At 43.9% G+C, this 24,435-nt stretch overlaps 1 protein-coding gene and 1 long non-coding RNA gene across 12 annotated transcripts in view; one reads left to right on the plus strand and one right to left on the minus strand.

Annotated features, from left to right (window-relative positions):
• The window catches only part of RALGPS1 (Ral GEF with PH domain and SH3 binding motif 1), a 216,473-nt gene extending 202,123 nt beyond the window's left edge, over positions 1 to 14,350 (minus strand). For 2 of the 10 annotated variants that reach the window (XM_053374839.1, XM_053374837.1), the window contains exon 1: positions 13,943 to 14,343. The gene's annotated coding sequence lies outside the window, so the exon portion shown is untranslated. The other 8 variants (XM_053374840.1, XM_053374838.1, XR_008328655.1 and 5 more) reach the window with 7 other exon arrangements.
• A 143-nt stretch (positions 14,351 to 14,493) lies between these two features.
• LOC128406909 (uncharacterized) overlaps positions 14,494 to 24,435 on the plus strand; it is a 30,100-nt gene continuing 20,158 nt past the window's right edge. Inside the window, exons 1-3 of one of the 2 annotated variants that reach the window (XR_008328652.1) lie at positions 14,494 to 14,644; positions 16,495 to 16,582; positions 16,959 to 17,076. This is a non-coding gene — a long non-coding RNA (uncharacterized LOC128406909). The remainder of the gene's footprint in view (positions 14,645 to 16,494; positions 16,583 to 16,958; positions 17,077 to 24,435) is intronic. The other variant, XR_008328653.1, reaches the window with a different exon arrangement.

Below are 24,435 nucleotides of genomic sequence, written 5' to 3' on the forward strand. Positions count from 1 at the left end.
ACAAAATATTCCCTCTTTGGTGAATCTCAATACTAGGTACATGTATTTCCCGTTACCAGTAACAATGGTAAATCCATTAGAAACAATGGATGTACCTACCTGTACAGATTCATAATGTAGGTGTCAGACAAACTTCTCGGAGAAAGACATTTGATAAACAGGGTGCCTTCATAGCTGTCAACTTACAGATTTGAAAATAAGGGACCAGCAGCCTTGAAAATAAGGGACCAGCAGCCAAAATAAGGGGCCTGCAGCCTCACCTGTTCCAGGCACTCCAGTCTTCCTGTCCTCCTGCAAACTCATGCTGGTAGCTTCTAAAACACTGTCCAACCAACTTTGTAACCAGAGGTTCAACTGAATAGAATCTGAATCACATGCACCACAAGGCCTATACAGCCTCGACTTAAGATGGCTCCCCGGCCTGGCTTTGCACTGCAAAGTTTGCAGCAGCAGGTGCAACAAAATGGCGTCCAGCATTCAAAAAACCCCTCAGCTTGCATTAACTAGCCACGCACAAGGCATGCAAGCTCCACCCCCCAGTCGTTCTTAGACTTCTTATTGGGTGAGCAACACAGCCAAGCAACACAGTTGGAGCCTCCCTCCTCCCTGGCCGGCAGGGAGGGAGGGAGAGGAGCTGCTTCCTTTGAAATTTAAGGGACATCATTTGAGGGACATCCATCAATAAGGGACAGCAGAGGGACATGGCGCTGGAATAAGGGACTGTCCCTTCAAATAAGGGACACTTGACAGCTATGCCACAAACATCCACCCCTGCCCCAGTGGCTATTCATCCCATTTTACAGGGTAGAGAAACTTGGAAAAGGGCCTGTGGTGAAGATCTCAAGGTCTGGGAGAATATATCAATTCTTCAAGTAACCTAGCCCCAAGTCATTTAGGGCTTTAAACTATCACTTGGGGCATAGCTTGCTGCAGAGTCAAATGATGGGTTGATTTCAAGTCTTCAGCACTCTTGGGAATGAAATCACTCTGAAGGACTGCAAAATCACTATTCCTCACCTTTCTAAGTACACCTCCTGAAAGGTAATGCTGCAGGGCTTGTGTGGCCTGAAAAGTAAATTAAAGCTTGAATGGCAAGAAGCTACCAATTACTTAGAGCTGTGAAAAAGACTCAGAAGTGTTTATTCATAAAGACAGGCAGCTGCTTTGCATTCACTTGAAAACAAGATTGCAATGTTACCTACTGGTAATCTTAACCAGATTAAGCACCCCAAAAAAACTGCAAGCACATAAAATTGCAATTGAAGATTTAGATTTAAAGTTTGCAACTCAATTGGATAGAGATAAAGGGGGGGTTAAACTATGTGGGATTCCAAAAAAAGAGGAGGGGGGAGGTATGATTGCTTTTATTTTAAGTTGGTTTGACAGTTTGAAGATAGACCCCTGCCTTGCTCTCCCTGACATTGAACAGGCACACAGAGAACAAGAAACCAAGAGACAAGTACCAAGAAACACTGTTGTCTGCTTTGAATGCTACAAAACTAAAACATTTATGTTTAATGACCTACTACACAACTATTGAGGACTTAAATACAACTCATTTAATGTGCGGTTGCCATATTTTGAAGAGCAAAAAAGAGGACACATTTGCCAACTTCTACTTTTAACTATGGATCGCTATGACAACTCTTATTTTACATACCTATGAAAAAGAGGACATGTCACAGAAAAAGAGGACATATGGCACCTCTATGAGGTGCGTGTAAAAGTTTGCTGAGTGTCAAAGTTAAAGCAAGGTGGTTACACTACCTGGACGGGACAGAAAAAGGAAGCTATCTGTGGCGGCAACCAGATTTCTGAGAAGGCGGGCTGGGAAAAATTCTCAAGTTACTATAAAAGAGCTGCAGTAAGATTTGTTGGCAGCTGGCACTGAGGTTTCACTGAGCACAGTAAGGCATGTACCAAACACAGAAGGTTTCCATGCCAGAACTCCAAGATGTACACCACTACTGACCCAAACGCACAATAAAAGTCAGCTCCAATATGCTCAAAATCATATAAGCAAGCCACAGAAGTTTTGGGATTCTGTTCAGCAGTGGAACAGACTCCCACGAGAGGTAGTGGACTCTAGTTCTTTGGAGGTTTTTAAACAGCGGTTGGATGGTCATCGGTCATGGATACTTTAGCTGAGATTCCTGTATTGCAGGGGGTTGGACTAGATGACCCTTGGGTACCTTCTAACTCTAAGATTCTAGGATTCTGTGAAGTGATGAAAAAAAATTGGAACTTTTCAGCCCCAATGGTCAGCACTATGTCTGGAGGAAGAATGAAGCATAGGTTGAAAAGAACACGCTGCCTACAGTGAAGCATGTTGGTGGCTCAGTGATGCTCTAGGGCTGCTTTGAATCCACTGGCACTGGAAACTTGCAGTGTGTGGAAGGCAGGATGGATTCATTGAAGTATCAGGAAATCCTAGGAGGAAACATAATGCCGTCTGTGAGGAAGCTGAAGCTTGGGCACCATTGGAACTTCCAACAGGACAATGATCCCAAGCACACCTCAAATTCCACCAAGCCTTGATTGCAGAAGAAGTCCTGGGAGGTTCTGACTTAAACATCATAGAAAATCTTTGGAGGGATTTGATGAAGGTGGTTGCAGCACGCAAACCCAAGAATATTACTGAACTGGAGGCTATTGCTCATGAGAAATGGGCTAAGATTCCTCAGGAACACTGCTGGAAGCTGCTTTCTGGCTATGCATCTTGTTTGCAGCAGGTCATAACAGCAAAAGGCTGCCTCTACTAAGCACTAAATATGCTTGCCATGGAGGGGCTGAATAATAGTGAGACTGGAAAAGCCAGTATAAGTTGCAATTTCAGCCTGATTTGGGGAAATCACTTGAAGCATCCGTTGTGTTGAGCTTTTTCAATTGCTTTTGTTTGATTTGCTCACTGAAAACAGCTGAAAGTCTGTAAATTTTGATAATAAACCTGATTTGCAATGGGGGTTGAATAATTTCGATTGCAACTGTAGCATCAAAGATATTATGCCTAAATGGTCGTCCTATTTCAGAAACTTCATTAAAGGGAAAACTAAAAGATACCCTGCCCAACTAGCTCCAACTAACACAGGTCTCCTCCTTTGCTCCATTCTTGCTGCGCAAAGGAAAAGGTAATCACTTTGTCTCAAAGAAACCTCAAGTAACAAGGGCATGGCTTCCTATATATGTTGCATTATACTTAACACAGAATCATGCTCTTCTCAGGGACTACGGTCATTATGGGAGAGTGATCTGGGTCTTTGGCTAGAGCAGTGGTGTGAAAACTTTTTTCAAAGAGGGCCAGATTTGATGAAGTGAAGGGTCGTGGGGGCCAACTGACCTTTTTTTAGGATGGGAGTTGTAGAGGTTTTTTAGGATTTTACCCCAGGAAATTAACTGCCACAGGGGCCGGATTAAACTGACCGGCAGGCAGGATTAGGCCCCCGAGACGGATTTTGGAACTGCCTGGGTCAGAGCAACAAGTATAGGAAGCACTGTAGTCTAAACTCCCACTTCAAATGATTTCTATAGAATACAGGAAGCCACACTTAAAACAGTGTTAAGCTGGCATTGGACCCGACTCCATCTATCCATAATGTGGTTGGGTTCAGCTATATAGTTCAGAAATTCTGTGGACTCAGAGATTCTCTGGATTTTTTTTACATATTTCCACCATCACCGATCAGGTACTGTCCGTAGACCTAGCCTGGTGTTCCTATATTTGGAGCATGGTACCAACACACCCATCATGCATAAATCTCTTGTGTTTATGCTTCTTGCCACAGCCAGAATGTCAGTGGCTTCCCACTGGAAATCCAATTCACCTCCTTCACGAGAGGAGACTAGGGAAAGTATGGAACATTGCACTGTCAGAAAATTTGACACACAAATGGAGGGCCTGTACTGGTTCTTCAAAAATAGACCACTTTTATTCAATATGGTGTAAGTTTTTTTCTCCTATGTTAACTGAATAGCCCACTAAACCCCCCGCTCTACAAATAATTATGTGGAAAGGCTTTATTTGGAACAATATGGACTGACCTTTTTCTTCTTATATGTAATAGTTGTATATGGCATTGCACTCTCAGTTGTTTCCTGGTTTCCCCCTCCCCTCTTTATTTTTTCTATTTATTATTTGTTACACACACTTTTCTTATTGAATTTTGTATATGCTTATATCAATAACCATTCTGTATGAAACATGACAATAAAAAAAACAACCACCATAACTTAGAATTGTACCTAGAAACAGACTGGAAGGCAGTGAAAATGATGAAACAATGGCATGAAAAAATCATATTTACCTATTAAAAACATAGTTGCCCTATTTTGACTTATTTTGAAGTTTCTGGAGCTTTCCTCAAAGGTAGCCTCATGCATAATGCATTACTGCAAGGCAATTTCCAACCAGACAGGGGTCACAGTGGGTAGACAAAATATACTCTGAGCCATAAAGTCCATTTGGGCCTCAGGTAATAGTGCTTGATCTAAGATCACCCACAAAATACAAACCAGTTCCTTTAGGGACAGTACAACTACATCCAAAGAATACTGAATATTACTTAAGAAGGCAGACGAACCATCTGCCGACAGTACATCTATCTTGCATGGACTGAGTCTCTATTTATTGTCCCTCACCCCAGTTGATTATTGTGTACAGGCACTGTTTCAGAAATCTCACTACCACACATGGGTTAAATTAAAAGAGCTGCAATGCAGTACTCTAATCCCCATCCCAGAACCTATCCACAAGAGTAACATGATCAATGGCATTGAAAACCACAGAGAAGTCAGCTGAACAATCAAATATATTATTTGACTATTGTCAAATATTCTAAAAAACCAAGAATGCCACAGTACTGGTGGCAGCTCATCTTTTTAAATTTCACCATGGTGATATTTCTTAGCAAGGGACAAACCTAGAAACACAGCAGAGCATCTCCTACTGATACCTGGGTATAATTTCAGGCTCTCCAAATATGATCACCTTTTTGAAACTAACAATGAATTTAAAAACTGTGAAGAAGATAATTTATTTATTCAACAAAACACCTACTGATTAATTTGTTATTGTAATTAACAAAAGCATCAAACCTGTTGAAAGACAGGGCATAAAATCTATTCCATTCAGACTGCAATAAATGAGAGAAAGCAGGGCCAGGTCAACAGCTCTGCAGAGAATCTAGCACCATCCTCCACCTATTTATATTAATCATAAAAGTTCAAGCACACATTTTCAGTGGGCTTTTAAAGTTCAAGTACTCAGTTGTCCAGAACTGAGTGATAGTGTGCAGAAAGTTAATGGTAAAGGTAAAAGAACCATTAGGTCCAGTCGTGAACAACTCTGGGGTTGAGGCTCTCATCTGGCTTTATTGGCTGAGGGAGTCGGCGTACAGCTTCTGGGTCATGTCGCCAGCATGACTAAGCCGCTTCTGACAAACCAGAGCAGCGCACTGAAACGCCTTTTACCTTCCTGCAGGAGCGGTACCTATTTATCTACTTGCACTTTGACGTGCTTTCGAACTACTAGGTGGGCAGGAGCAGGGACCGAGCAACGGGAGCTCACCCTGTCATGGGGATTCGAACCGCCAACCTTCTGATCGGCAAGTCCTAGGCTCTGTGGTTTAACCCACAGCACCACCCGCGTCCATGCAGAAAGTTACACACTAGGTAAAACCATAACTTTCTACAATACTGATCATTTGGGCTTTTGTTTCATTTTATCATTATATACTGTTTTTGAACAAGAAAGATTATCAACAAAATGAAGTTTTGAGTCATATCATTAGTATTGTACTTTAGTCTTGTCATTATTACCAGTTCTAGATGCACCAAAGACATTTGTCCAAGTATGGTTATAATCAGTGCTTTTTTCCTTTAAAAAAATGTTTAGGGGTACTCTCATTTTCCTAATCATTGAAATACTGCCCCTCAATGAGGCCAAACTTAGATTCAGAAAATGTTTAGGGGTATGTGTACCCATGTGCCCCCATAAATAAGCACTGGTTATAATTTCTTCTTCAGAAGTGTGTGAATGAATGTGGCATATAAAGCTGGCAATGGCACAATCACTGGTAGCACACAAGGGGATTCACGAATACAATGCCACTCACAATGGAGTTTGCACTGAAGAATTTCCCAGTTAATTGCCCTAAAATATTTCAACAATCCAGTGTTGTTTTTTAATTAGTTTTTATTAGTTTTTTGTGTTACAAAGCAAGCAGATAAAGAGGGAACTGTGTATCCGTTGTCTCCACTTTCAATTCATAGCCTTTTTCGCTGATCGTTTACATTTGGTGAAATACATTTTTGTCATAATCTTACAGTTGCAGGGAAGGGGAGGGGGAGAGAGATGGGGATATTGTTCTTTTGTTCTAATGCCTATTCATAGTGTGTGTGGGGGGGTTATGTCAGCATCACATGGGTAGGTCCTTTAGTTGTGTATTTATTCATTTTTATTGATATTGTGAAAGGTTACGGGTTCCTGAGCTTGGTTGGTTGTGTTTAGTTGATTGTGGTGTGGCTTCTTTATGTGAGGAAGGCAGGCTAGGTTGTTGGGTCAAGTTACCCATATTGATCTGTACAGTCATACCTCCGGATGAATACGCTTCAGCTTAAATATTTTCAGGTTGCGCTCCACGGAAGTAACAGAGCGCGTTACTTCCGGGTTTCGCCACTCACGCGTGCACAGACACTCAAAATAATGTCACGCGCATGCGCGGAAGCGGCGAAACGCGACCCGCGCAGACATGCAGTCGCGTCTTACATTTGCTTCAGGATGCGAATGGGGCTCCGGAACGGATCCCGTTCGCATCCAGAGGTACCACTGTATGCTGTTGGAGGGGATAGGTTACTGTAATAAAGGGGAACCACACTGGGGTGAAGGCATCCTCCAAAGATTGTCCCCATGCTAGTTGAATTTGTTGGTTAACTTTTCTAGTAGGGCAGTTTCCCCTATGTTTTGGTCTATGTTCACTTCTGATAGGTCCTTCCACTGTCTAGTTATGGTATTTCTAGCTCTAGTTATGATATTTCTAGTAATTTTATTTCACAGTTTCTAATGTATAAAGTGCTCCTTTATCAAAATCATAACACATTTAACGTAGCAAGTTACTTTTTAACATTCCCAACATTTATTAAACCAGGAAGCAGAAAGTGAAATTAACTAGAGGAAAAGTGAAACCCGCTTAATTAAACCTACATATAAGCTACTTAGAAAAGGGCATACTGTACTGGATGTTTACAACTGCAGAAAATATATTAGTATCCTATTGACCTATCTATTGCAGTTGTTGTAAAGATTACTATAAATTTATGTGAGGCACTTTTAACATTTTAAAATATAACTATTTTTATTTATGAACTAAAGATAAATGAACTATTTTCACACCAAACAATGGAGATTTAGGTTTGGCACAAAGTACATATGCTAATCATGAATCAATAGCATCTAGAGTATTAATCTTCACATATAAGCATTTCAATATGTGAGATGAATATTACGTGAAGCTTTGTGCTTCTTTTTACACTTAATGCTAATTACATCAGCACCAATAAAAAGCTTGGATCTTTACAGCACTGAAGAGTTAGATGCCACCTTTATGTCCAGTTATAAATGCACTCAAAACAGACCAAGCATTACACTTAGTTTGCTGATATAAATCTGTACCCCAGATCTCAGTATCCAATCCAGCTGGTTAAAAGCATCCCCACAGCATGTCACCACCCTCCCCCACCCTCATAATTTTATGTCAATCAGCCTGGTTAAAGAAGAACGTTTTCATCTGGCACCAAAGGGTGTATAAGGAATGCACCAGCCAAACCTCCCTAGGGAGAGCGTTCCACAAATGGGGATCCACTGCAAAAGAAAGAGAAAAAATCCCATTTTCGTGTTGCCAGCCTCCAGGCACACAAAGGAGGACGAGGCACACAAAGAAGGGCCTCAGAAGATTATCCCAGGGTCCAGATAGGTTCATATGGAGAGAGGTGGCCCTTGAGGTATTGTTGTCCTGACCAGTTTAAGGCTTTATAGGTCAAAACCAGCACTTTGAATTGGGACCAGAAACTAACTGGTAGCCAGTGCAGTTGGATGAGGATCAGTGTAATATGCTCAAACCGTCTTTCCCTGGTGAGCAACCTGGCTTCTGAATTCTGCACTAGCTGAAGTTTCAGAACTGTCTTCAGAGGCAGTCCTACATATAATGTGCTGCAGTAATCTAACCTAGATGGGACGCATGTGGCACTGTGGTCTAAACCACTGAGCCTAGGGCTTGCTGATCAGAAGGTCGGCGGTGTGAATCCCCGCGACGGGGTGAGCTCCCGTTGTTCAGTCCCAGCTCCTGCCCACCTAGCAATTCAAAGTCAAAGTGCAAGTAGATAAATAGGTACTGCTCTGGCAGTAAGGTAAACGGCATTTCCATGCGCTGCTCTGGTTTGCCAGAAGCGGCTTAGTCATGCTGGCCACATGGTCCAGAAGCTGTCTGTGGACAAACACCGGCTCCCTCGGCCTACAGAGCGAGATGAGCATGCAATCCCAGAGTCATCTGCAACTGGACCTAACAGTCACAGGTACCTTTACCTTAACCTTTAATCTCACCTAGAGGTTACCAGAGCATAGACCACAGTAGTTAGGCTGTCTCTGTCCAGATAGGGGCATAGCTGGGCTACCAGTCAAAGCTGATGGAAGGCACTCCTGAGCCTCAAATGACAGCAAAGATTCCAAAATACCCCCAAGTTGCATACCCATTCCTTTAGAGCAGTGGTGGCCAAACTTGGCCCTCCAGCTGTTTTTGGACTACAACTCCCATCATCCCTAGCTAACAGGACCAGTGGCCAGGGATGATGGAAATTGTAGTCCCAAAACAGCTGGAGGGCCAAGTTTGGCCACCACTGCTTTACAGGGAGTAACCTCATCAAGTGGACTGCAAGAAGATCAAACCTATCCATTCTTAAGGAAATCAGCCCTGAGTGCTCAGTGGAAGGACAGATCCTGAAGCTGAGACTCCAATACTTTGGCCACCTCATGAGAAGAGAAGACTCCCTGGAAAAGACCCTGATGTTCGGAAAGATGGAGGGCACAAGGAGAAGGGGACGACAGAGGACGATATGGTTGGATAGTGTTCTCGAAGCTACCAGCATGAGTTTGACTAAACTGCAGGAGGCAGTGGAAGACAGAAGTGCCTGGCGTGCTGAGATCCATGGGGTCACGAAGAGTCGGACACGACTAAATGACTAAACAACAACAAACCTCATCAAGAGCAGGCAACCTCCCACCCTTCGGGTCTAGGCAACCACCCACTAACAGTGCCTCAGTCTTATCTGAATTGAGTTTCAGTTTGTTGGCTCTCATCTCATCCATTATTGAGGCAAGGAAATTGTCCAGCACACCCACTGCCCCACCTGCAAATGTAAAGAAATATAGCTGTTTGTCATTATCATAGTGCTGACAATGTACTCCATAATTTGGGATAACCCCACTCAGTGGTATCATGCCGATATTGAACAGCACAGAGGATAGAATCAAGCGCCCTGTGGAACCCCACTGTCAGAGACTGGCTAGATGAGGAGTGGCACCCACAATGAAGGCTCCACAGGACTGAAAAACCAAGCAACACCCTTTAGGAACAACCATCCAAGTAGGACTGAAACAACCGCAAGGCAGTGCCACCCACCCCTAACTCAGAGAGCCACTCCAGAAGGATAGCATGGTTGATGGTATCCAAAGCTGCTGAGAGGTCGAGAAGAATTAACAGGGACACATCCTCCCCACCACTCTCTCCCAAAATAGCTCATCATACAGGGTGAATAAAGCAGTTTCCATGCCAAAAACCGGGCATAACCCCAATTGAAATGGATCTATAAAATAAAATTCCTACAAGAATGACTGGATCTGGTCCGAGACAACCCAAAATGTTGTTGGTCATTCTAATGAGAATCGGAATAAAACAAACAAAGGTTAAAGATCAACAATGTTACTGCCACAAAGTAAGGAAGTTAAGAGTAAGGAAGTTAAGAGTAAGGAAGGCTGTGGATACTACTAATTAGTACACAGGCTCTGTACATCTCTGCTTTCTGAACTTGCTGCTCTCAATTTTCTTGAACATACCATGTCATACCACATCAGAAGCAATGGAAAGTAATACTTATTGCAAGAAGAAACAATAACACAACAAAGTTACATTTATGGCAAATATTTATCATTTTGACAATCTTAAAGATTTCCATTTCAGTAACCTCATAGGAGATATTTCCAATTTATATGTCAGATGAACATTTAGAAGAATGGAAGAATGCCCTGACAAGTTTATGTTTATGCTTGCAGCCACAATGGTCACTGTTAATTTATTTACATACATGTTCCACAAACACATTTGTGCTCAAAAAGCTGCAAAATAGCCATCACTGTCACTCCAGTTTGTCCCAAAGTACTTATTTCAAGAATGAAATTGCTCCAGTTACACATTAACATTTATCAATAGCAAACACAGTCATTGTTCCTCTGCCAGTCTACCTTCACCAAAATTATATACATGTTCTATAGACCAATGAAAATGTAACAGAGGGGGCTAGAGACAGGTGTACTGGTGTGGGGTGGGTGGCAATATTGGGTAAAGAAACATGGCAATGACAAAGGCAAGCAAGAAGCCCTCACATGTCAGCACATGGGATAAGGCACACCCTGGTTTGTGATTACATTAAATATATGACAATTTGCTTTTCTCTATGATGCTGTGGGTTAAACCACAGAGCCTAGGACTTGCCGATCAGAAGGTCGGTGGTTCAAATCCCCACGACGGGGTGAGCTCCCGTTGCTCGGTCCCAGCTCCTGCCAACCTAGCAGTTCGAAAGCACGTCAAAGTGCAAGTAGATAAATAGGTACTGCTCCGGCGGGAAGGTAAAAGGCGTTTCAGTGCGCTGCTCTGGTTTGTCAGAAGCGGCTTAGTCATGCTGGCGACATGACCCAGAAGCTGTACGCCGACTCCCTCAGCCAATAAAGCCAGATGAGAGCCTCAACCCCAGAGTTGGTCACGACTGGACCTAATGGTTCCTTTACCTTTACCATTAACTTTCTGCACACTATCACTCAGTTCTGGACAACTGAGTACTTGAACTTTAAAAGCCCACTGAAAATGTGTGCTTGAACTTTTATGATTAATATAAATAGGTGGAGGATGGTGCTAGATTCTCTGCAGAGCTGTTGACCTGGCCCTGCTTTCTCTCATTTGTTGCAGTCTGAATGGAATAGATTTTATGCCCTGTCTTTCAACAGGTTTGATGCTTTTGTTAATTACAATAACAAATTAATCAGTGGCCAGTAAAGCGAGATGAGCGCCGCAACCCCAGAGTTGGTCACGACTGGACCTAATGGTCAGGGGTCCCCTTTACCTTTACCTTATGATGCTGAGTAGCTACAGAGAACAAACATTCAAATCACACAGCTAGCAGGCAGAACTGAGCCCCTGCACCTCTGAAAGGGATGCGTCAGAACAGTAGGCTATATATGACAGAGGTTGCAACAACCTCAAATAATATATTCTAGAGATACTGGATGCCCACTTGACATAAAACACAATTTATTACCATGGCTCCAGTAAAATAACTAGTGAGAATCCTCAGCCTAAAAGGAGAATTTATATGATTCTGTTAGGTGGATGGTAATGGGCTCTATATGTGAGATAAAAGTCTGTTTCCCCCCTGTCATTGGAAAGACATATAAGATATAAGGATGGCACAAGTAGTAGGGGGCACTGCCATGACAGTTTAACGAGCATTTCAGGGTTAGCCTTGCTTTGAGCTAATCTTCTCAGGTGCTATTATGTAAGGTATGGTAAAGGACCCCTGGACGGTTAAGTCCAGTCAAAGATGACTATGGGGTGCAGTGCTTGTCTTGCCTTTCAGGCCGAGAGAGCCGGTGTTTGTCCACAGACAGCTTTCTGGGTCATGTGGCACACGGAGAACCATGACAAATGTCAAGGCACTGGCTAAGTGTCAGTTATTTATTACTAAATAGGAAACAGAGTGGGGTTTTTTGCCTTAGACAATCTTTAAAGAGTTGACAAATGGAAGCAAACAGTGGATTTAAAAAACAGTAGCAGAAGGCAGTACTATGAAGCCACTCTCTCTCCAAAATACTACACTCCAAAAAAAAGAACAACCTAACAACCCTGTACCAAAAATATCCACAACTGGAATTGAAGCTCTGGGGTCAACAGGAGACTGGAGGACATGAGGAAAAGCATCTGCTGCTGCACTACCACATGCATCAGCTGTTAGGGGGGAGGCTAAGCAGCCTAAACAAAGCACTGTTGCACCTCTAGTCTCTTTTCTGCCCTCTTTAGACATCCTCCTTGGGCTCCAGGGAGGGTCTCCTCATGAGCCACAAGGACTCTCCAGCTCGCTCTCTCCATTTTCAGTATGAATTAAACTATTAAAACTTTTCTTGGCGCTGCACGTATATATGGTCACGTGCAAGTCGATCATGTGCAAGTGGGGGGATGCCTGTATGTGTACTGCCTCACCCTACCATGCACTTTGAGAAAACATCTGATGAACCTGAACACACTAAAGGTTTATATTATCATCATCAACATGGTATTAAAAGGGAAATTATACAGATTGATGGAGGAAGGCAGAAGTCAAAGCCAATCACCACATGTAGGGCTTGATGGAACCTCCATGGTCAGGGGCAGTATTTCATGAGATAAAGATGCTGCAAGGGGGCACTAGCAGGGAAAGTCAAAGGGCAAGGGCTGCTGCCTTGAAATCCAACTTGCTGGCCTTCTGGAGGCAACCAACAGGTACTACATGAGGTAGGATGCTGCACTCTGATGTAGCAGGGCTGCACTTATAATTCTCATGAGAGGGAATATAGGTCAATGGAAGAGTCACTGTTATAATTTCCCTTTCCTTTCCAAACAACTCCTGTACAGCAATTCCACACATGTAAACACATACAACTATAATAGTGTCTGTGTGTGTGTGTGTGTGGTGTGTGTGTGTGTGTGTGTACATACCACACACATGCAGATACTATTAATTTTAATACATTTTTACAAGAATATAAAATAAAGAATTTTCTATGCATGCAATTTTTGCTATTGTGTGACATTTATACAAAAGGCGCAAGATTGTATATAATCTCACCCTCAGAACTAATAACGTTTCTATACAAAAAGTACATGTATATAAATTTTAAAAATCATATTAACTTGCCTTTCACATAACCCTCAAGACAGCCAACCCCCCCACACACATTGCTTTATGACGTAAAAATATGTAACATGGCTAGCTTCCTTGAGGCATGTGCAAAATACTACAAGATTTTATATAATACTATAAATGCATAGTATTTTTTAATACAGATATAACTGTGCACAGATACGAAAGCTTATCCCTACAACATAAACATGTGCATGAGTGTATACATCTGTCTGCAAGTATACCCTGGCCTATATAAACCCAATTTCAAACAGGTGCACAAGCTTATTCCTATAACATACAGAGCGTGAAATGCGCTGAGCGTATGCACCTGTTCTGCATGTATGGACTTGGCCTATATGAGCAATAAACTATTTGCATCCGCCACCGCCACCCCCCACACACACCTTAAACGGGAAGTAGGTGCCATTTGAGAAATGTAAATGTGTCCACTAGACTAGAAAAAGGAGCTTTAAATCTTTCTCTTGGCTGTAATGAAGGCGGGGCGGCGGCGGCTGTGTGGGGGGGATTCGGCGGAGAAAGAGGGAGCTAGAAAGAGGCCCCCACACCTTTGGTGGAGTGAAATGGGGGTGCGTGTAAAATTATCCTCACCTGTCAAGATGCGGTGGGAGGGGGGCGTGCCGGCTTATAAGAGCTTGGAGGGGTTTTTTGGCGCTTTCAGTCCTGAAACAGCGACGTGTCTAGTGGGCAAAGAGGTGAAGCGGGGGTGCTCGTCTGTGCGCCTTACCTGCTGGAGGGGCGGGGCTCGCGGCGGCAGCAGCAGTGGCCCCCACCTGCCGCCGCCCCCACCGGCCCAGAACGCCCGTGGTTTCTCCTCGAGGCCACCAGGGGCCCCCTTGACGAAGACGGGGAGGAAGAGCGAACGGGCCGAGCCGACTGGCTTTGGAGAGTCCCCACCACAGCCGCCGCCAGACCGCTTCGCTTCCTACGCCGCAGCGACAGCTGCCGCTGACGCCGACAAGGCCAAACGCGGCCGGGCGAGGGAGGGAGGGAAGGCGGGGTGACGAGAGCCGGAGAAGGGAATGGGGGCGGGGGGGTAGGCTGCTGCGAGGGAGACAAGAAAGCCGGAGGGCGCTCAGAGGGATGCCAACTCGGGAGGGCGGTGTTTACTCCGGGAGGATTGGCAAGCCTAACCGCCAATCCTAGCTCGGGCCGCGGCCGCGCCGCCGCCAGTCGCATTCGCGGCGGGTGGGGAAATGCAAATGAGGACCGAATGCGTAGGAGCCGCAGCCTCCTTGAGAGGTTTTTTTGTGTGTTTTTTTTTAGGGGCGGGGCGAGCGCGCGAGGTCGGTGTGTCCGTTGACAGGTGGCAGTTGGCCCTGCTGAGAGAAGGAGTCGAAAAGCCAGCAAACTGAGTGCGAAAGGGGAGCAGGGAGGAAGCTTGGCGGGTGCCCTGATGGACAGGCAGGCCTCCCCCCAATGAAGAAAGGTGAGGCAACTGGATCCACAGGGGCAGCAGGTTCTGATGTAGATCACAAATGGACCATTAGGTCCATCTAGCAGTGTTTGTTTTCACTGTCAGCTGCTCTCCAGTTTGTTGCTGTTGAATTTGTATACCGCTGTTCGTCCGAAGATCACAAGGTGGTTCCCATAAAAAAGAATACTAAATAAGACAAAATACATAACAAAACATAAACCAATAACCAGGAGTCTTTTACTAGCCATACCTGGAGATGCCAAGAATCTGAACCTAGGAACTTCTCTGTGCAAAGCAGGTGCTTTACCACTGAGATATGGATCTTCCCCCAATATAATGACCGGGATCCTGAGTTAGGAACCTGCCTTATATCAAGTCAAACAATTGCTCCATATAAGCTCAGTACTGTATTGTCAACACTGTCTGGCAATGGTTCCCCAGGGATTGAGGCTGGGACCTTTTGCATGCAAAGCATGTCCTCCATCACTGAGCCACAGCCCTTCCCAATAACACAACTTCTTGTTGTGTTAGGCCAGTGATGGCAAACCTTTTAGAGACCAAGTGCCCAAACTGCAACCCAAAACCCACTTATTTATTGCAAAGTGCCAACCCGGCAATTTAACCTGAATACTGAGGTTTTAGTTTAGAAAAAACAACTCATACATTAACATCTTCAGTCTTAAAAGAAAAACACAATTACAGAGCTTTCAACTGCTCACAAGCATATGATCCAAACAAAGTGAGGAAAGCAATCCCAAGTGCTTCATTGACTTAAAATTATTTGGCAGAGAATTCCACACTTTAAGGATTTCATTTTCACAAGATCTCTGCGTCCACCGTGCAAACGGGAATTCCCTGCCTTTAAGCTCCAGCCCGAGCAAGCAAGCAGGTTCTCGGTGTGGTAAGCAAGCGTTCTCGGTGTGGCCTTCTGAGCATGTGAAGAGCAGTGCCCCCCCCCATCACGCCGCCATTTCCTGAAAGGGCCTCGGGGGCTGCCCCATGTGCTAACCCTGCTCTCTTGCCCAACCCCAACCTGCCCCTACGCCCCAGGCACGCCTTCATCCGCTGCCCTTGGCTGTGGTTGAGCTCAGTGAAGAAGTACACCAGCAAGTGGGAGGAGATCATGGTGCTGCAAGGCCGGTGGGGCCCGGAGCCTCGGTGCCGGGTAAGGGGTGACGAGGATGGGGTAGAGGCAGAGGTGGCCCTGCCTGGCTACCCAGCACTGGAACAAAGTGGTTTCTTGAGGCTCGCCAGCGATGCCATCCTCCCCTGCCGGCTCCCGCATGACGCATGTCCTGCCTGGCGTCTCCATTGGTGCCATTGGAGGAGGAAGGCTACTCAGCTGCCCAATTTGAGCTGATCTGCTGTCCTCGCCTTCTGCCGGCTCTGTGCTGGGGCGATGGCATGCGTGCCCACAGAGAGGGCTCTGAGTGCCCCCTCTGGCACACATGCCATAGGTTCACCACCACTGTGTTAGGCTATACAGTCCAGTACATGGGCTTGATGGGAACCAAGGATTAGCCCACAGACCAGAGTCTTTTAATTTGGAGTAGAAGATCTACAGTTGCAATTATTCCAGATTGCGCCCCAGTTCCTTTTACACACCTGTGATCTATACTGCTGTATGTAGTCACTCAAGTAGTCCCAGCCAACACACCTTTCCACATCAGGGCTCCACTTTCAGTCTTGGGCTGTGTACACACCATGCATTTAAAACATATTCTCCCTGTGCCCTCCCCCAAAGAAAAATGATGGAAACTGTAGTGTGTTGAGGCTGCTGGTAGTTGTAGCTCTGTAAAGGGCACAGTCCCTAGGTTTCAGAGAAAATGTTCTTTAGGATTTCTGTCTAATATTGCTTCCAGGTAACCTGTTTATGGAGATTCACCCTGAATTGTGTGCGGGGAGATTAGACAACATCAACTACTTACTGAACAATCTGATGTTATACAGGTTATATACTACATTGTGTCAAACAACTGTTATCCCATATTTTATAATGCCTATACACATCACTTACGGAAAAAGTCTAATTTATGCAGAAAGCAGGTTTCTTGCCCAATGAACTTTAATAATGCAGACTGAACTTTTTATTAATATTTTATTGAAATAATTTCAGTTACAAAAGATAAAGTAAGTGATGAAAGAAAAAAGAGGGAGAAAGAAAAAGTGCAAAAAATACAATAAGAAAAAAAGATATAGTGTAATATGGTAAACATAATTAGTTACATTTCCATACATTATTAGATAGATATAAATTACAGTTTCAGAAGTCCATTCGACTTCCAAAATGTTTGGAAACCAAAGTGTGCTTTCTGATTGGCTGCAGGAAGCTCCTGCCACCCATTGGAACTGTGCTTGATGTTCGGCTTCTGAAAATCGTTCAAAACCGGAACACTCACTTCCGGGTTTCAATGGTTTGGGAGCCAAGGCGTTTGAGATCCAAGGTACAACTGTATTGTCAAAATACATATAACCTACTATATTTTGTATAAACTCATTCCAAATGTCAGTATATTTATCCAAACAAAGTCTACATCTATAAGCAATCCATATGTTGCAAGTGTTGTCATATCATCAATACAGTGGTACCTCAGGTTACATACGCTTCAGGTTACATATGCTTCAGGTTACAGACTCCGCTAACCCAGAAATATTACCTCGGGTTAATAACTTTGTTTCAGGATGAGAACAGAAATTGTGCAGTGGCAGCGCGGCGGCAGCGGGAGGCCCCATTAGCTAAAGTGGTGCTTCAGGTTAAGAACAGTTTCAGGTTAAGAACAGATTAAGTTCTTAACCTGAGGTACCACTGTACACTGATTAAAGGAGATGATATATATTCCTGTGGGTTAAACCACAGAGCCTAGAACTTGCTGATCAGAAGGTCGGCGGTTTGAATCCCCATGACTGGGTGAGCTCCCGTTGCTTGGTCCCTGCTCCTGCCCACCTAGCAGTTCGAAAGCACGTCAAAGTGCAAGTAGATAAATAGGTACCGCTCCTGCAGGAAGGTAAAAGGCATTTCAGTGCGCTGCTCTGGTTTGTCAGAAGCGGCTTAGTCATGCTGGCCACATGACCCGGAAGCTGTACTCCGGTTCCCTCGGCCAATAAAGCAAGATGAACGCCACAACCCCAGAGTCGGTCACGACTGGACCTAATGGTCAGGGGTCCCTTTACCTTTATATATTCTTCCAGTTCATCAATGCCAGTCTCTTAGCCACAGTTAGGGGACATAGAATCTATTTTCGTTGTCCTCTTCCAAACGATAGGTATATGGTCCAAAAGTATGTTTTCCTCTGAAAAGTTTAAGTTTTTCCAAATACAGTGGTACCTCGGGTTAAGAACTTAATTCGTTCTGGAGGTCCATTCTTAACCTGAAACTGTTCTTAACCTGAGGTACAACTTTAGCTAATGGGGCCTCCTGCTGCTGCTGCGCTGCCAGAGCACGATTTCTGTTCTCATCCTGAAGCAAAGTTCTTAACCCGAGGTACTATTTCTGGGTTAGCGGAGTCTGTAACCTGAAGCGTCTGTAACCTGAAGTGTTTGTAACCAGAGGTACCACTGTAATAGTATTTATATAGTCCAGCACTTTCTCTCAAAACCTATTGTACAGAGCGCTGCAGGAACATATGTTTCAAAGAGGCATTATGCTTATTACATCTCCAGCAAAGCGTTGGAGGACTACATTGGATAGTCCTTTTTATACAAACTTAGTGGAGGCCAATAAATTTTGAATATTATTTTCTGTTGTATAAGTTGTCATATAAGATCCATCAATATAAATGGTATTGAGGCTTTCATTACTGTCTAGGTAATAATGAAATGTATAATTCTTTATCTCAGTCATTTCTTAGAATCTGGGTGTCAAACTTATTTGCTAACAACAGATATCTAAATAAAGAAGTTGCTGGTTTTTCAAGTTCAAAAAATGTATCCGATTGTTCCAGTATCTCCAGTGTCTCAAAAGCTAGAAAGGCTACCAGTCCAAACAAAGCTTTAAAAAGCTTTAAAAAAAAACAATAACCCCATAATGGGTAAAGAAGAATGTTTTAAAAATGGAAATCGGATTTGACAAAATTTATCTGGCAAGGTAAAAAGCTGCGGATTAAATACAAATTACTAACAGACAAGAAGGAGCGGGGGGAGGGGGGTTGGGCTTCCAGACCTGAGAATATATTATGACGCCACATTCTTTAGCTGGATTAAGGACATTCTAGACTTAGAGGGCTGGAATAATAGATATGGCTGGCGTGCTTATCTAATTTACAATAAAGTGGCGGTACATAAAGAATTTCTAAGACATATAAATAGGAAATCTCTGTACAAGGTCTAGGTGAGACATCATAGGCTGTTAGAACCGAAAACCCCATAGTGGGTATCACCATTAGAAGTAAACACGGCAGGTAGACTTGCCACATATCAGCAACTTCTAAAAGAGGAACAGGGTCAATTAAAATTACGATCGTATGAGGAGGCGAACCAATACTATACCACATGGCTACAATATCATCAAATTGCCCAAATATTTATTCAGGATAAAATAACAGATGCGCAATGTCATTTCTTTTCTCTGCACTCCTCCCAGTGGTTATTTTTCTTCTGGTCACTGCTAGGGATACATGACTTGACTGCCTGTCTCCAGGCACTGCAGTTGTCTGTAAGAGATTCCCACATGGGAAGGCTGATGTTGCCAGCCTTCAGGACACATTTGCAGATATCTTTGTAATGCAGAATTGGTCTGCCAATTGGCCCGGTACCAGAAGCCAGCTTCCTGTAGATATTCCATGGGAATCTTGCCATCTTCCATTCTGTGGACGTGACCAAGCTAGTGTAGATGTCACTGAGACAGGAGTGCAAACAATCTTGGAATGCGAGCTTGAGAGAGCACATCTTTGTCTGGAATTCTGTCCTGCCATGTGATACCCCAAATCCTCCTGATGTAGCGCCTGTGGAAGGCATTGAGGCATAGTTTCTGGCGGTTGTAAGTTGCCCACAATTCACTTCCATAAAGCAGTGTGCTCAATACACAAGCCTGGTAGACCTTCATCTTGGTATTACCCAGATGCTCCACGGAGTAGCGATATGGGGCATGGATCCAAATGCTAACAAAGCCTTAGAAATAGTGCAGAACAGGTTAATGGACTATACAGAACTAGATAAACTATACCGAACTAGATAAACTAACAGGAAGGATTCGAAACCGGCGGGACCATAAATTCACGGAAGACTGGAGTAAATTTACGGACTACTTGAAAAGTATTTGTGAAGATCAGATAACGTTTGTAGGTTTGCAATAAGTTTTGTGACGAGTATTATTGGAAGTATTGCAAAAATGGAGAAGGGGAAGGATGATTTGTTAAGAGATGTAAAGGCAATATAAAGTTAAGAAATGCATAAGTAGTGGTTAAAACGGTGGATCATCAGAGGTGCTGATGGAAATCTAAAAAGATTGTATAAGTGATAAGCTTTGTGGTACATTTTATTATATATATTTCTATATATATGAAATAGTGCAGAACAAATTCCTCAGGAAAGTGTTCTTGCTCCCCAGTGGGACCCCAGCTGCTCTTCTCCGCGTGGAAGCGGACGTGACAACAATACAGGCTAGAACTGACTATCTGTGTCTAAACTATGTGAAAAGACTCCAATCTCTCTTTGGAGGAGAGATTCCCCGCTATGTCCCACACAGAACGGGAACAGACCAAATGTTGGAAGGATGTCATCCAACCCCTCTTGACCCAATATCAATTACAAGATCTTCAGGTGATCATGATGATGGATAAGAGGCACTTAAGAGATTGTCTCTTCAGGTCCAATGCAGAAAGGGATTTAACCATGATTGCCTCTACCAAAAGCTCACCATGGTTCCGACTTATCAAAACGGAGCACATCCGAGCTAGTTATCTGACAAAGCTCCCACTTGCCGTACTAAGAATCGCCTTTACAGAATTACGATTCCAATTGATGCCCTTGGCGATGGTGGATGGTCGGTATGGCAAAGAACAGTACAAGGAGAGGCTTTGTCTGTGTGGGCAACCTTGGAAGGAGGACCTATACCACTATTTATTGCAATGTCCACTATATATAGAACCAAGAGACTGATTTATAAAAACCCCTGCTTACGAACGGAACACACTCGAACAGGGTGCAAAGGGTGAAATGGCTGCTGAGTGATGCTGATGATTTCGTAACTTATAAAGTAACATTATATGCGTTGGCAGCTAAGAAGATCAGGAGAAAAGAACTAGATAAAATAGTGGTCAATTGCAAAGGTGATTCAGACATTTAAGCTGGCACATTCTACCTGAGAACCCCCTGCTATTCTATTGTATGCAACAAATAATTTCTAGGAGACGTGACCGTGGTTTATTGTATTTGCAGTGCCTGATGTTTTTATGGTTTTTATGGTTATTGTTGCTTTTCTTTTTGTTCCCTTTGTGAATGATGCCATGGCCTTTGGCTAGTGCAATAAAGTTTATGATGATGATGGTATTGGTTGTTAGCATTCCATTCTCCCATACCACTTTGGAGAAGCGAGTCATTGCCGTAGCTGCCCTGCCAATACACTTGTCCAGCTTAGCATCAATTGAGAGATTGCTGGTTATGGTGGACTCCAGGTAGACAAAATTGTCTACCACTTTGAGCATGTGGTCACTAATGCTGATGCATGGAGTGCTGGTGACATCCTGATCCAATATGTTGATCTTTGTTAGGCTGATGGTAAGGCTGAACTCCCTGCAGGCTTGGGCAAAACAGCTGATGAGTCTCTGTAGAGGTTCCTTGATTGTGCTATCAAGGCTAACAACATCTCTTGGATAAGGATTCACCACACTTTTGTCTTGGTGCAAAGACAGACACTTGTCGCTCCTTGTACGGCTGTGCACACCACCTTCGGTTGAGCTGAAGGCATGTGAGAGCAACAGAGAGAAGAATATGCCAAAGACTGTTGGTGAGAATACAGCCCTGTTTCACACTGCTATCTGTAGGCAAGGCATCTGAGAGCCATCATATTGGACAGTGCCACACATGTTGTCATGGAAGGACACAATCATCCTGTGGCATCCTATCTTGGATAGGATCCTAGCACTCTGTCTTGTTCAGTGTATAGTCCTTTTTGGCTGACGAGGTCAAAGGCCTTCATCAGGTCTATGAAGGCAATGTACAAGAGGCATCTCTGCTCTTGGCATTTCTCCTGCAGCTTGCGCAGTGAGAAAATCATGTCTACTGTTCACCTCTGAGCTCTAAAGCAGTATTGTGACTTGAGGTAGACCATGTCAGCAAGTGCCTGTACAGTAATCTATTGAGAACATCAAGAGTGAAAGCTTTCCCCACAGTACTTAGCGAGGAGATCTCACAGTAGTTGTTGCAGTCTTGGTGGTCACCTTTGTTCTTTTAAAGGCTCATGATTTTGGAGTCACACATGTCTTGTGGCATGGATCCTTGTTCTCAACACTGCAACACTACAGTAGAGGTGTGTCATGTGGGAAGAACTGAAGCTGGCTTTCAGAACTTCTGTTGGGATTCCTTTCTTTCCTGGGGCTTTACCATGTACCTGAGCATTGATGGCATTCTTCAGCTTGTCATGGGATCATACTCACCATCATACTATTAATTTCTGGTTAAATAATTGGTTGTTTTGTCTTTTAAAGCTGTTGTGTTGCATCCAGAGGCTTCCACCTTGTTACAGCACACTCTTTCACTTTCTGAAAGCCTATACCAAGGACACTGGGAATCAACCACCAATCAACAGCAACTATATTCTTCTGTTTTCTGTCTCCATGTCAGAACAATGTTTTAAACAAATCTATTACCTTCAGAGAATGCTTTCCACATTAATTTGTCTACTACAGAAACCATGCATATTACTATGGATCCTGGGGCATATTCTAGGGTGCACACTTCACTAGCAAGGCCTCTTTGGCATCACAGTTGCCCCACAGGAATGGAGAGAGTGTCCAAGAAAACATCCAATAGTCCTGTTGTCTTGGAGGGGAAGATCAGTAGCACTGAGCAAGAGATCTTTCAAAGAACTTTGGCTGCTATTATTGGCCTTGGGAAACTCCAGGTTCTTCAGAGAAGAGTTTGAAAGCATGAGAAAGTCAGAAACTGCATCAATTAATGGTAATCCATTTGTAAAACAGCCACCTGAAGCTTCATGGTCAGGGCCCACTTCAATTCAGAAGCGGGGGGCAGGGTCACGTCAGAAACAAGGGGGGCCAAAACTTAAAGAAAACTTCAAAAACCTCCCAATTTATAATAAAAAGACTGACAGGTCAACTGATTGTGTTGTTGCTAGCTTTATCAAACAGCAGGGATAGGGAACCTGTGGTTCTCCAGATGTTGTTGGACTTCAAGTCCTATTAGTCCCAGCCAGCACAGCCCAATGGTCAAGATCATCTGAAGGACTTTAGATTCCCCACCTTTGCCTTAAGGCAGGAATGTCCAAAGTCCATTTTGGCAGCCTAATCCAGCCTGCCAGTTGATTTTATCTGGCCCCGGGGCAGTATATGTCCTGGGGTAAAATCCCCCCAAAAGTTCAGCAACTTCAATCCTCAAAAAAGCTCAACAACCTTGGGGTTAAATCCTTAAAAAAGCTTAACAACTTCAATCCTTAAAAAAAAAAAGCTCACAACTTTGGTCAGCCCTCATGCATGTTCACTTCATCAAATCTGGCCCTCTTTGAAAAAAGTTTGGACACCCCTGCAGGGCAAGTCTGGGCAAAGGGGAAGGGAGATAAGAAGACCACCTGATTTATAGTCTTGCAATAAACCTCCAGAACACAGGAGATTGACACATAATGGGTCCAGCCCAGGTATCGGTTTGCAAAAATAAATAAATGTTCTTTTAACATGGGAGGGCCAAACATTAGTTCTACATTAGGCATCAGCAACTGTAAGACACAAATTTGACCAAGTTGTAGTTGGACCCCAGAACTAATAACCCACTGGCAAGAGTACTTAGAAGTCTGGAATGAGGTTCCAGCAATCCCCTGGGTAGGAAGGATGGAAGAAGCTGGGCCTACCACCAAATCATCCCTTCTTCAAAATTGCCATCTCAATAAATTAGCTGTTAATCAAGTTGTCCTAACCTAAAATAGGCACACCAAAATTCTGGGTCATTTATAAACTAAACACCTCAGATGCTGACAGAGCTGGACCTGAATCTGAACACATCCTTGCCTCAGAAAACTCAGTTAGTACATCTCCCAGTTTAAAGTCTCTTTATTATGTTATGAGAACAGTGTTATGAGAGTAATCACATTTCTTTCAAAACTGCTTAGCACATAAAAATGGTGCCTAGAGTTGATGTGTATTTGCTAAAGAACAGGAAATGGCTTAAAATGTGATAAAGCTCAGTTCACCAGTCATTGCAGGGGGTAAAGGGACCCCTGACCATTAGGTCCAGTCGCGTACGACTCTGGGGTTGAGGCGCTCATCTCGCTTTATTGGCCGAGGGAGCCAGCGAACAGCTTCCGGGTCATGTGGCCAGCATGACCAGAGCAGCGCACTGAAACGCCTTTTACCTTCCCGCCGGAGCGGTACCTATTTATCTACTTGCACTTTGACGTGCTTTTGAACTGCTAGGTGGGAAGCAGGGACTGAGCAACGGGAGCTCACCCCGTCGCGGGGATTTGAACCGCCGACCTTCTGATCGGCAAGCCCTAGGCTCTGTGGTTTAACCCACAGCACCTCCCGTGTCCCTTTTATTGCAGGGGGTAGCTATGGCTAAAAGGAGAGATAGTAAGCTACTGATTTTGAGATAGGCTTTAAAGGGCTATTTCACAGAAAGGGTCAGATGTGGCATGGATC

Source organism: Podarcis raffonei, chromosome Z (genome assembly GCF_027172205.1).
Source record: "Podarcis raffonei isolate rPodRaf1 chromosome Z, rPodRaf1.pri, whole genome shotgun sequence".
In the NCBI taxonomy this organism is placed as follows: domain Eukaryota; kingdom Metazoa; phylum Chordata; class Lepidosauria; order Squamata; family Lacertidae; genus Podarcis; species Podarcis raffonei.